Below are 13,339 nucleotides of genomic sequence, written 5' to 3'. Positions count from 1 at the left end.
CTAATTATCACTTGGAGAAGCAGAGGCTAGTGCTGAAGGGTGACTGGTAGTACCATAAAGGACTCAAGCAGTGTTTCTTTTTACATGCAATTAAGTGAATTGTTGTCCAAGTCACTCTTTAAAAACAAGAATAGGCTGAGATAGCATGCAGTGGTGAAAATAAGTTAGTAAAGCAATTATTTTTGCTAACTGAGAATAAAAGGGAAGTTATATGATGGATTGTGTAGAATCTCTGTCATCCTGTGTAAATGAGACTCCCTTTCCACTTGTAATTTCTAAGTGTGAAATTGTTACTCAGAAAACCCCACAAAGCAATGAATGAAAATACAGAAAATGGATGAATTGAAAATATCCTCCTCCAGTTCTCCTGGACCTGGGTTGCCTTTAAACTGGCTTTGATGTATAATCTCTGCTGGGTTTGAGAACATTTATAATGACCATAACTCTTGACCTCAAAAAAAAAAACGGGGCAAATGATTCTTCACAGGAGAGTATACTTATGGGGAAAACAATGTACTTTCTGAAATCAGCTCTGCCCTGGAAAATTCAAGATGACAGTTTACCTTTCTCCAGAAGGAAAGATGGGCATTTCCTAACCTGTAGTAGTAGGTCCTTCCAGCTACATGAGATTCCACAGAGGAAACTCCTGGAGATTTCCTGAAAAGGGGCACCAGGAGCCCACCTGGTCCTTGCATCCAATGCCAATTATGTACTTTGAGAGTTGAGCAGAAACAGCAGACTGCAGATCCTCATGTCCTTATAATTATGTGCCAGAACTGTAGAAAAAGATCTATACTTTAATATTCATCAATCAAATCATTTATAAATTATATTTAAAATGCATTACTTAATGATGCCCTTCAGAAAAGGAAGACTGTGCTCTGAGCCCTTGTGTCTTCTCAGTCTTTTTTCCTCTTTTATCTCGTTTGCTCCCCAAAAGCAATCATAAGAAGGCTCAATACCTCCAGGAAACTGAATTGGAGAAGAAACTAGGACAGGAACTCAGGTCTCTGAATTCCCAGTCCATCGCCATAGCTATAGTGTGGGTGAACTAAAATAAAATCTTAAGGCTTCCTCCCGTCCTCAGCCAGTAACGGAATGGACCCTTCTTGGCCAAGGTGATTCCCTAAAACTGAGCTGCTAGCATGAGAAGGGAGGTCAGACATGCTTCATCATGCCTCCTCCCTTGTGACTTATTAACAGGCCTGTGGCTATGCAAAACAAGCCTGCAGGTCTTCAGTATACTAATAAACCATTTGAGTGGGGTATGGTCTCCAATTAAGGGGCCCTTATCTTAAGTCAAGCATTACTGTTGGGGGTTGGGGTTCCCAGTTCCCTAACTTAGTTGACCTGGTTTGATTACTTAGCTGAGCTAGAAAATTGAACCCAGGCTGGGAGGTAATTGAAAGTAAAAATGAACAGAAACTGGAAATAAAATTGGAGTGGTGGCACAGGCAGAGCAGATAGAGAATAAAGTAACTTGTGCAGGTTTCAGTGCAACAAAGAGAAATTTTATTTAAGAAGAACAAAGAGACAGTTTAGAGCTCTTTCAAAGAGAGTTGAAAGTGGGTTTCTGTCATGAAAGAGGTGTGAGAGAGACAGAGACAAAAAGACAGTGCAGAGATACAGATACCCTCTCTGTTTGCAATTGGTTGCAAGTCTTTCATTGGCCTCTTTGAGCCTCCAGGCATTATTACCCTTTCCTACTGGTCATCGATTACTGTCTCTTTCTATTGGTCATTGGTTACTGAGGTTACCTCATATCTACATTCTTTTTTTTTTTTTGTAGAGACAGAGTCTCACTGTACCGCCCTCGGGTAGAGTGCCGTGGCGTCACACGGCTCACAGCAACCTCTTAACTCCTGGGCTTACGCGATTCTCTTGCCTCAGCGTCCCGAGCAGCTGGGACTACAGGCCCCCGCCACAACGCCCGGCTATTTTTTGGTTGCAGTTTGGCCGGGGCTGGGTTTGAACCCGCCACCCTCGGCATATGGGGCTGGCGCCCTACTCACTGAGCCACAGGCGCCGCCCTCATATCTACATTCTTATGGACCCTCCAGACTTTCTGGTTCAGCAAGCCAGGTTTTCTTCCCACATCCCTACTCCCCTTTGAAGCTCCTTTTTTTGTATCCCTTCTCAGGGTTTTTAAACAAAGCTTAACTCTTTCAGCCAATTGTCAACTAAAGAATCTTTAACCCATCCTCCATCCTTCCAGTTGTCCCACCTTTTCAGGGCAAACAAATGTACTCCTTCCAAGTATTAATTCATGACTTTACCTGTAATGCCTGTCTCCCTAAAATGTACAAGACCAAAGTGTAACCCAACCACAGTGAGTCCACTTGATAAAGGCTTCTTGGGTGTAGTCCTGGCCATGGTCCTAAAATTTGGATCAGAATAAAGCTCTTTAAATTATCTTAAACAATATGGCTTCTTTTCCATTGATATATGGAACTGTTCTGAAAATCTTCCATAAAGCAGCACACAGAATATAGATGAGTTAAAGAAGGAGGTCTTTCAGTGATCCACAAAGGAGATAATTACATAAGTGGTTTTATAGCCAAATTTCTCCCTCTGCTGAATCCTTGGTCAAAGAGATTGGAAGAATGAATCCATTGACCACACAAGTAAGACAAAGGACAGATTTTACTTCCACATGCCAAAGGTGGGTTCTCCAGTGGATAGCCCATGTAGGCCTTCCTACCTTGCAGGCAGAGGGGTTTGGAAAGATGGGGTATCACAACTGTTTTGTGCCAGGGCCTTGAGGGCAGAAGTTAATTTTAAAAACTAACCTTATGTAAGAATCCAGTCTCATGTAAGGTGTGTTTTCTGCTCCTGAAGTGGTGGCTTTGGTGGGACATTGGTCAGAATGGCTTTTGGACCTACTTGGGCACAGAGAATGTAGGTGAGCTTGTTTAGGTGTAGAAAATGGCAGTCTCTGTCCACCCATGAGAGGGGGTAACCTATATCAGTTCCTGGAAGTTTTCTCCATCCTCTCTGTCTCCATTTTTGATAAAGTAAATATATTAACAAATATGTTCAACTGTCCAATACCCAGAATGTAATCATTGCTGTGAGACCTTATGTTTAAGGAATATTGGGGTTATTTCTGTCCTCTCACTCCACTCCAGACTCCAGGCTCTGTATTATCCATTCTCTACTTTGCATCTGGAGTGACTCTTTTCCAACACAAATCTGACCATGTGGGTCCCCACCTTAAATTCTTTTCCTTGCTCAGAATAAAGGCATAGTTCTCACACCCTGGGCCCTGCCCTCCTCTGAGCTTCAGTGACATCAGCTTCTGTCACTATCAGGGGCCTTCCTCTATTGTTCTTCCTTTCCATTCTCCACACCTAGCCCCTTGATACCCAGTGAAGTCCTGTTCATCTTTCAGAGCTTAACAAGTGGCCACCACCTCAGGAAAAACTCTTCTCACCTTTTGAAAGCCAGGTTTCTCTATTACTTGCATATCTGTGGGCCATTTTTTTTCTCTGTAGCTATCACCTCTTTTTGTGATCATCCATTTGTAGAACTGGTTAACTTCACTGTTGTGTAAGGACCATGGACACAGGGACTGTATTTTGGTTTTCACTACTTGCTTCCATACCTGGTATAGAGTACACCATCACGTACATGCCCAAGAAATATTAGTGAGTAAGTGAATGGATGAATGAATGAACAAATCTTAAAAAAAAGCCAAGCTTGTTAGCCCTGCCATCTTCCTAATTGCAGAACATAAAGTTACTAACACCTAAAATAGACTAGATAGTGACACAAACATCATCACAGCAAGCTGGTCTGCTTCCTGGACCCCGTGTCTCCTCTTTAGCCCCAGGGAGTCCTCTCAATATTCAGCCAAGAACAATTCCGTATCAATCAAATCCTCCTTCTCTTGGGGATCAATAGTGGAGGCAGAGACAAGGAAGGGTAGCTCCCTACCAACCGGATGGCTCTGGTGTCATCACTTAAGAAAGCCATGTCAGTGAGGACAAAGATCTCACAAATGCTGGAGTTGAGGAGTTTCAGCATAAATGATAGGGGAGCCGCCACGGTGCTCCAGCGTCTACGTCATCTGTATTTTAAGATGCTGGATTATCACCATGTGTGCTTACTCAATGGGTTATGTTTCATGAGGAGAAAATGCCAGCCATCCCTGATATGTGAGAACTAACAAAATGATAAGAGGATACCCAAAATACTGGTTTGACCTTGTAAAAATATTAGAATAGTGATAGTCATTTGTAAGAACTACTTATTATCCATATGTTTTATTTACTGTTATTATTGCAATAGCATTTGGGTTCCTCATTAATTATGGGTGAAGCCTTCTTTGTTTAATCTCTTTTCTAAATGTGGAAGAAACCTCTCTGTATTTTGACTCCATCCTTTCAGTGTGTTAACATCATAGCCCAGATGCTCACAGCCTAGGCTGGGAAGCCTGGAGTTGGTAGGCATGTATCTTCCATTCACCTTAACTATGGGCCTGCAGAGTTTTGATCCATCCCAGTGGTGACAGTGCAAAGTCCTGTGTGTCATAATTCTGAGAATAGCAATCTCCCCATGCACTAAACACCTTTAGCAAACTGACTGAGACTTCTCAAGGCCCAAATCATCCTTATCCTTGCTGTTCCATGTGGCTTCTAGGTCAGCCCACTTGTAATGTGGTCTCAAGGACCCTATGAGTCCATTCTCACCTGTGCACAGGTCATTGCAGAACATATATTTGCTATGAGTCTTATTGGGACCTCCTATTACAAAAATTCCTGATCCTTTGATGATTTAGCTGTACACCTAAGAACTTACTGCCCACCTTGGTGCTGTCGTTATCCTGCCAACCTTCCTTTGTTCTTTGGAGACATTGGGACTGGATCCAGGGCCATTTAAGGTGAGGCAAGTGAGGTGTCTATGTGCAAATTGGAAAGCGGTGCTCACTCTCAGTAGCATTCAAGTACCAACGCTGTCTGACTCACATCTTCTTCTCCCCTGAATGTTTAGTATCTTCCTGTGCTTCCTGCTTCCCTTGCCTTCTTTTTATTCAGTTGCCCAAGCCATTTCCTACAGGACCAGATAATGCCCACACTGGGCTTTTCGGGAAGAAAGTATAGGTATACTCACATATACAGTTCAAATATACACAGATTTCAATTATCCCCAGTCCCACAATAACATGGTTTAAATCTCAAATATTATAATATCTAATACTGACATATCAATTCAATTGCATAATATAAAAATTTCACTGATAGCTCTTCAGTCCATATGTTACTATGCAAATAAGATGTGTACTATGATCAGTGACCAGTCACATCATTTCTTCTAAATTCTGAGAGTCCTCATGATGCATCTCTTGTTTTTGTTTTGTTTTGTTTTGTTTTGTTTTGCAATTTTTGGCCAGGGCTGAGTTTGAATCCACCACCTCCAGCATGTGGGGCCCGCACCCTACTCCTTTGAGCCACAGGCACTGCCCGGTGATGCATCTCTTAATTCAGCTCCTCCACAGATAGCAAAGCATGTAGTCGTGTTGCTCTCTTGTCTCCTAAAGATAAACCCATGTGGCATTTTACAAATCAATCATTGAAAAAGGGAATTAGGACCAAGATGAAAGTGCAGGAAAAGTGATAGCACTGAAAGTAAAATTGAATTTGAAGGTAAAGGTGATATAGAAGACACAGCTTGAGGGCATGTTGACACAGCTACTAGAAGGGAAGTTCCACTGTGTGGCCAAAGGAACCTCATGAAGTTCAACTTATTGACATAAATGAGGAAAGCAGTTGTAATGAAAAGGATGAATATGCCATCAAAAATATCACAGAGTATTTAATGTTTTCACAAACAAATTTTAATACCACTTGGTGCTAAGTGGTATTTCATGATGCTAAAGACACAAAAGATAAAATGTTGGAAGCTTATTCCAATTTGGAAACTTGACAATTTTCCAAGGCATAGGAAAATTGTAGTATAAGTTATATGACAAGAATATGGCAAGAGCTGTCACACTATGCTTGATATATTTTTGCAAAGAAATAAAATGTTTTAATTCTCAATATCTCTAATGTTTTGATTTATAAGTTAAAGTCTTCTAAAAAATATTAGTTTTACTGTATTTTTTTTGCTCTATATTTATAACCAACATTAAGAGAGTATTTAATGTTTTCACAAACAAATTTTAAAGGTCACAGAACAATGGTTATTTTCCCCAGGGATTATAAAATTGTTTTACACAGTTTCAGCTTTCACAGGCATATTTATGGTCCCAAAGTACCATGCAAAGCAAAGATTGTTTGTCTTTAGATCTTGGGACCCAAGCCAAAGTGTTTAAGTGTGTACTACTCGGGGTGTAGGCGAGAAGAAGGCAAGATAGGAGAGGTTGCATATTATCAGTTCACCAAGATTCCAGGATGCAGGAAGAAATTTTAATTTGAATCCAGAGAATGGGGTCTGAAGTTGTAAGGAATGAAGTTAGCTGATCGGGCCAGAAGACCAGGTAGAAGAACAAACTAAGCAGAAAACAAATAAATATTAATAGCAAGAAGACAAAAATTAAGCAGGTTTTTGATGCATTAGACATCCCAGTTCAGAAGCCAAATGTACTGAGGTTTTACTTTTATTTACAGGAGTAGCTACCTCTCTGGAAAGAAAAAGTCCCTTAAAGGATCTAGGCAGTTCCATGAGCCTATTTTTATAGTTTTATAAGGTCTGACAATTACGTTCATGAACTCATCCTAGAAAAGGTGCTACATACTTTACTGCTGAATATCACTATTGTCACCTTCAAAGTACTGCCCTTGGGAAGCTCTGCACTGATGTCAGTGCCTAGTCCACCCTTCAAAGCAATTGTGGAACTCTGTTTCTGGAATGGCTATCAAAGCTGTCATCATATTACCCTTAATATTCTTAATGTCATCAAAATGCCTTCCTTTTAATATTTCCTTTGTCTTTCAGTGAAGAAAAAATGTCACTGGAGGCCAGATCAGGTGAATAGAAGGTGTTCCAATGCAGGTATTTGTTTATTGGCTAAAACTCCCTCAGAGATAGTGCTCTGTGAGCTGGTACACTATTGTGATATAAGAGACATGAATTGCTGGCCAAGACTTTCAGTTAAGATTTTACTGCTTCTCTATTGATGTTTACTTGGTCTTTTATGCCTCTCATAGTCAGCTGACAATTTTGACATGTGATTTGGCAACTTTTTGCAATGTTTTCATCAGTTCTATTCTTACCGGCCACCCTGACCTCTCTGCATCAGTGATGCTTTCTCTCTCCTCAGAAAAACTTTTAATCCATTTTTACACTGCCATTTTCTTCATGGCATTATCCACATAAGCTTGGACTAACATATTCCCAACTTCACTTCCACTCTTTCCAAGTTTAACAAGAAATTTACAAATGTTTGTTCATTACTCTAATCAAAGGTCTGGCATTCTTGCAATGGCACACAAAACTACACATCAAAAATAATGAACACTACTCAACAAGACACTGCCACACATCGACATGAACACAGCTACAAGACACTGATATCCTAAGGTTATGAAACCTTACCGAGATGTTTGTACTGTGCTGCCAATCTAACTGCATGAACTTGATTGTCAGATCCCATAAATCCTTTTGAGGAAAAGAGAGTGAAGGTGACCTTTGTCCTGGGCACCCTGAAATGAAGATGAGGAACCCCTGTCCCTTGTTCACCTTCCAGTATGAACTGGGTCAGAGAACAGGAACTAGGGCTTGGACCATTAGTACCGGGTAACAACCCAGGGCAGCCACTAGCTGCTGTTGGGTACCCAGGCTGGCTCCTGTATGCTTCTCACAGATCCTGAGATCACCTTAGGGGAAAAGTGTCTGAAATACCCTCCAAAGTAAGTAGAATGAAGGGTGTAGGCCCTCCTGCGATTCTGGAAACAGGGTCTTAATACTAAGAAAACCCTCAGTTGCCTTACCAACATAGGACTGCCAAACTGCAGGAGCAAAGCAGGTAAAAGTAGGCTGAGGGGCAGAGAGAGGAAGTTTAAAAGAAGCCAGTGGAGGTGAATCAGCTAGGATGTGGGATGAGGGAGGCACTAGACCCAGTGGTAGTTCTAGGTTCTGGAATCCTGAATATTGGGGTCTCTTTCTTCTAATATTTCTGCCACAACTTACTATAATGCTTGCATGTAAATGCTTCCTGATGGCAGCCTGGAGCTCCTCTGCCCTGAACACTCACAACCATCCCCAGGACTCAAGAGGAACCATGCAAATGAGGGGCTCTGAGGCTTAAGCTTTATTAACTTCCAGGCAAATTTGCCCCAAGCTGGGTCCAGGAAACAGATGGCTGCCTGCCCTGTGGGAGAAAAGGTTGCTGCTTTTCTGAGCAAGTCTGGACACCTCCTTTCTTCACCTGTTTCTGTAGTGGTTCCCAAATATCATATGTTTTCTACACACCTTCATTGACAAGATATTTTTTAGCAGCAAGATTAATGGAATTAAAAGGTGAACACTGAGGCAAGGAGTGGTGGCTCACACCTGCAATCTTAACATTCTGAGAGGTTGAGGGAAGTAGATTACTTGAGCTCAGGATTTTAAGACCAGACTGAGCAAGAGTGAGACCCCTGTTTCTACTAAAATAGGGGGAAAAAAAAACTAGCTGGTTATTGTGGCGGGCACCTATAGTTCCAGCTATTTGGGAGGCTGAGGCAAGAGGATCTCTTGAGCCCAAGAGTTTGAGATTGCTGTGAGCTGTGACACTAGAGCACTCTACCAAAGGCTACAGAGTGAGACTTGATCAAAAAAAAATTTTTTTAAGCTGCAAATTTAAAGAAGTGTTTGTTTTAAAAAGTTAAAAAAAAAAAAGGGGCGGTGCCTGTGGATCAAGGAGTAGGACTCTGGCCTCATATACTGGAGGGTGGCGGGTTCAAACCCAGCTGCAGCCAAAAACTGATAAAAAAAAAAATTTTTTTTTTTAGTTAAAACAAGAAGTCTTGGCACAGTTTTTTCAGTATAGAAAAAATTTTGTCCTTCCATCCTGAGCAACTGCATACAAGTCCCCTGCCCTAGTCAATGCTATTATAATTTCTCCAAGCAGAGCTCTTATATGTTCTGACAAACAGATCTTTCCTTGCCATGATCCTTCCATGATCTCCCCGGTCACATGATGCCCTCTGTCCCCACCCATTGCATGACCACGTGGTTTGTGTTCCATTTACTGTGTCAGACAGTAGTTGAAACAAATGTGATTTCCACACATGAATTGAAATGAGCCAGTATTAGAGAACATGTAAAGAACTGAATTTGTAAGTAAACTACCATTTCCCTGTGCACATGCTCAGATACTCCCAGTCACTACACACTAAATCCAGCACAGTGTATGATACACGGGAATTCAGCGCCACTGGTTTTTAAACAGCTGTTTTCCCAATTAAAGGCAACCTCTGGTATGCAAAAGTAAAATTGCTACCTTTGTACATTACTGTGTATAAGGATATACCAATGTCCCAGAACATAGCAGGCCAGTCCATAACTAGACAGCCTCAGGGTGACCGCTTTCCTCCTCTGCAGTGATCAGCAGCACTCAAGTATCCAGTGTGTGGAGAGCTAACTGTGCTGCCTCAGCTCAGGTGTAAAATCCATGCTTACTTTGTGTTGACAAACCCACGTGGATAGGTCCCTGGTGTCAGGAAGATGTTTTGATCTCAAAATGTTGAAGCAACTGGATCACGAAGAGATGAATACCCAGATCTGCAATTCTCTGCTGGATACATCTTGGATTTGCTTTGAAATAACCTATGTAGGGGGAGGATCATGTGTGTGGAAAAGTGGAGAGGTTGGGGAAAAAATAGATGAATCAAGACCGTGGAGCCAGGTGATGGCTTGGTGGAGAGCTCATGATACTGTTTTCTCTACTTTGTGAATGTGTGAGTATTTCCCTAATAAAAAGTGTCCTTAGAAACAAAAAAGAAAAAGAAAGAACAAAATGAGTCATCAGACAGGCATTTGATGAAGGATTTGAGGCACACTGGTCAATCCCATTGCACTAAGGCAGGGGTGTCTAATCATTTTTTCTTCTGCTGCACATTGGAAGAGGAATTGTTTTGGACCACACATTAAATACACAAACACTAAGGAAAGCTGATGAGCAAAATAAAAGGTCTGTGCATACCTTTCATGATATCTGACATCTTAGATAAGCAAAAAATGTCCTCACAAAATCAGCATGTGGCACAAGGGCCACAGGTTGGACACCCTTGCTCTAAAGCTTCTACTCAGAAAGAAACCAGCACCATGGCTGACCCTACTCCCTACCAGGCCCTTCTGTCCTATAGAAAAGGTTCTCGTTTTGTTCCATTGTCAAATGTTTGGGGGCTCCTTTGTTCAAAGGAAATCCTGCTCAGAAGGCCAATATGTAGGACATGTAAAAGCTGAGTCGCCAAGCTGGAGCAGGGCAGTGGCCCCAAGCCCATCTCCACCTGTTTGTTTCCTCTCCCCACTTCATTGAGTGGCCAGTAAAGAAATTCCCAGCACTCATCAGCACAGGGCCAGAAAGCACTGCATCAAGGAATGGGGTGGCTCAGAGCTTTCCATCAGCTGCCTGCATCCTGAGCGCCTCTGTTCACACCCAGCCCCCAGCCCCCTGTGTTGGCGGGGATGAGGGTTTTCATTGTGTGGGTAATGTATGGGTTTTAATATACAAGTTTGCAGCCTCTGTCTTTGATATACCCTGTGCATTTCTGAATAGGAGCAACATCCCTGGCGACTCCTCACTCTGAGCAGCAGCCAAGTCTGCAGCCGGTGTCCTACAGAGCAAGGCAAAAAGCCAGCAATAAAAAACTAAATAGCAGATCAACAGGGTGTAGTTCTTGAACAAATGCACATTCATAATTTGTAACTGTATGGTTATAAATCCCCTCCTAGAGCTTTGCTCTAATGACTCAAAACAGAGAGGAAGCTTTTATTTTCTTCGTTCCGTTTGAAGGAGTGATGTAAATTTGCCAACAGTACAAATATTTATACTTTTTAGTACCTTAACACATTACCTCAGATGTAGTGCAGTTACAAAGAATCAGTGGCTGATTTTACCAAACCCTGCCTCTGAAATAGAATTCCAATTAGCCACAGATAGAATTTTAGGAGAAAAAGAGAGTATACTTGATTTGCAGGAAGAGGTTTAAAGACACAGACTCCATCCTCAATTGCATGTTGTATGTGTGAGTATAGGCATACAAATTTCAGTCCCAAATGTTCTTTCTGATTAAAGTTAAGTACACAATGTTTAGTGAAAAGAAGAACATTCTGGGGTGCATGTCATCTCAAGCTCAACTGATGGGGAGGAATGAGGACAGAGGTCAATAGAAAGAGAATTCTAGAGCAGAAATTACGTTCACCATTCAGAGATGGTGTCTCTCAACAACAGAACTGCTGTTATCTAGGTGCTTAAGTTAGCAAATGACATCCAATTATTTGGAATAGCACTGGCCAATGAATTCCCTGTGATGGTAGAAATATTCCAACCTGTGCTGTCCAATGTGATGGACATTAGCCACGATGTGTCTACTTGAGCACTTAAAATGTGGCTAGTGACTCCGGGCAGCTCAGGTTTAATTTCACTTATTTTAATTAATTTTAATTTAAATAGCCACATGTGGATATTGGCTACCATGGCAGGGCAGGTTTGAAATGTTAACATACCTACTTTGAGATACTATGGTAGGATTTAGAATCAACCATTCAGGTACATAGTCTGATTGAGTATATAGAAACAAGAGATTTTAAATTGGATGCTATCTTTTCATCCTCGTGTAGCAGAGCCAATGGGGTTTAGGAACTTCATGTTAAATGTTAGAGCTTAAGTAATCACAATAATGGAATTTGACAGGAGTAATAGCAGAGTTTGAAATAGCTCTTATCAGGAGGCTCCCACCCATACATGAACACCTGCTGAGATGCTTTTGGTCTTAAAAGAGTCAAGCTAAATGCACAGCCACTTGCATAATTGCACAAAGAAGGTCTAAACCGGGGTGTCCAACCTGCAGCCCGCAGTCTATATGTAGATTATTTGAGGCCTGTTTCACTTATCTGTCATGTAGAATATCAGGGGCATGGGCCTTTTATTTTGCTCATCAGCTTTCTTAGTATTTATGAATTTAATGTGTGGCCCAAAACACATTAGACAAATTTCTTCTTCTAATGTGCAGCAGAAAAGAAAAAAAATTGAACACTCCTTCAACCAAAAAGGGATGGATGGGAAATGATACTCCCTGAATCAAGTACTTCCTACTAATAAACTCTCATTTCATCTTCACAACAATCACACTCCAGAAAGCAGGAAAAGAGAAAAAGTCTCAGAAAAGCAAGTGCCAAGGTTTACACAGAGAGCATGTATAACACTTGGGGTTCAAACACTGGTCATAATTGCACCAAAACCCTCAGAAGGTGCTGTGTCTCCCTTCTGAATCAGGCTTCCTCCGGTGGGCTGTGTCTGCACCTGGCTCTCTTCTCTCCCTTACTCCCTCTGTACAATTTCCCATCCCCTCCCAATACAGTTGCTCCTCACCCTGGAGGGAGTTTAGCTTAACTCTTCCCCATTTCTCTACACCCTTCCTGTAAGCTCCGGAGCCCCATTTCCAGTTGCTATTGTAGGCACCTTTCTCTCACTTCATGCTCAACACATTAGTTCTGAAACCAAGGTCTTCTCAATCTGAGTACTTTTATGTTCTTTGACTCAAAGTTTTACGTTCTCCTTATATAAAATTTAATAGCCACATTCATTCGCCAAATACTTATTGAACATTGGACTAGACACAGAACAGACAAGAGGGTAAACATGTAGACAAGTACCCTGTTCACAGAGGGCTCACAGCCCACCATTGGATAGGTGTCAAATGGGAAAGAATTCAATTATGGATTGAAATACAGTTAAGCTAGCTATACTGTCACTATGGGGGCGTATAACAAGGGAGCTTCACCCATCTGGGCGGTGATGGGACAGTTAGGAAAACCTGCCTGCAGGGAATGTTTCCATTGAGATGTGAAGAACTCATGTGGGTTAACCAGGTGAAGAAGCAGAAGGAGTTGGAGGGGAGAGTGGCACCAGGTGGTGGCAAGACCAGTTGTTAATTCCCTGGGAAGGCTCAAGGCTTCTTAGAGCAGCAGTTCTCAACCTGTGGGTCACGACCTACAGGAACTGTATTAAAGGGCCACGGTACTAGGAAGGTTGAGAACCACTGTCTTAGAGGAACTGAAAGTGAGCCAGTGTGTTGGGTGTACACAGGGTGGGGGATGATGTGAGATGAGGTGGAGGGTCCAATTAAATCAGGAATATCTCAATCTTCCCTGTTTATTCCTCCATTTGTTTCTTTTACTCTTTCTAAGA

Source organism: Nycticebus coucang, chromosome 11, assembly GCF_027406575.1.
Source record: "Nycticebus coucang isolate mNycCou1 chromosome 11, mNycCou1.pri, whole genome shotgun sequence".
NCBI lineage: Eukaryota > Metazoa > Chordata > Mammalia > Primates > Lorisidae > Nycticebus > Nycticebus coucang.
The sequence above is the reverse complement of the archived record's forward strand: the minus strand, read 5'-3'. Positions refer to the sequence as shown.